Source organism: Suricata suricatta, unplaced genomic scaffold (genome assembly GCF_006229205.1).
Source record: "Suricata suricatta isolate VVHF042 unplaced genomic scaffold, meerkat_22Aug2017_6uvM2_HiC HiC_scaffold_55994, whole genome shotgun sequence".
NCBI lineage: Eukaryota > Metazoa > Chordata > Mammalia > Carnivora > Herpestidae > Suricata > Suricata suricatta.
Window position 1 is genome coordinate 1 of NW_021904871.1, and position 563 is coordinate 563.

The 563-nt window shown below is 69.3% G+C and overlaps 1 long non-coding RNA gene across 2 annotated transcripts; it reads right to left on the reverse strand.

The window, feature by feature from the left end:
- On the reverse strand, positions 1–563 carry LOC115285226. Of its 2 annotated transcripts, none has more exons than XR_003905452.1 (3): positions 487–563; positions 249–396; positions 1–11 (listed from the first exon to the last, which is right to left on the reverse strand). It is a non-coding gene; the product is annotated as an uncharacterized LOC115285226 (long non-coding RNA). The 2 variants fall into 2 exon arrangements; XR_003905453.1 differs by lacking the exon at positions 1–11 and adding an exon at positions 40–84.

Here is a 563-nt window from a genome sequence, read left to right on the forward strand (position 1 = left end):
ACCTGCGATCACTGCAGGGGAAGAAGCTCAGCGAGGAGGCAAGGCCCCGTCCGGAGAACGGCAGCGGGTGGGGCCTGGGGGAACCTGGAGGACGTGGCCAGGGTCCCCTGGATGCAGACCCCACTCAGCGCCCCCTGGGAGCTGAGACCCGGGCCAAGCTCAGCTCTGTACCCCAGCCGGCTGCCGCCAGGTAACCCACCGAGGAAAGTTTCTGCTGAGAGGGCACAGGGGCTCTGGGCTCGGCTTACCTTTCAGCTGGCGCTCCAGGGCCGCCACCTTCTCCCTCAGCGCCTCCTGGGCCGTCAGTTCTGCCTGCAGGCGGCCATTCTGCTCCTGCAGCTCCACCCGCACCCTGGTCACCTCCGCCACCTTTTCTTGGTCCTTGTTGCTCAGTTCCTGCAGGACGTGGGGGTGAGCGTGTGGCGGGGGGTGGGTGAGCGTGTGGCGGGGGGTGAGCGCCTCGGGGAGCTCTCGGGTCCCAGTTACCTGCTGCAGCTCCTCCAGGCGCCGCCTCAGGCCCTCCACCTGCAGGCCCAGCTGGCCAGCCCGCGCCTGCGCATCGG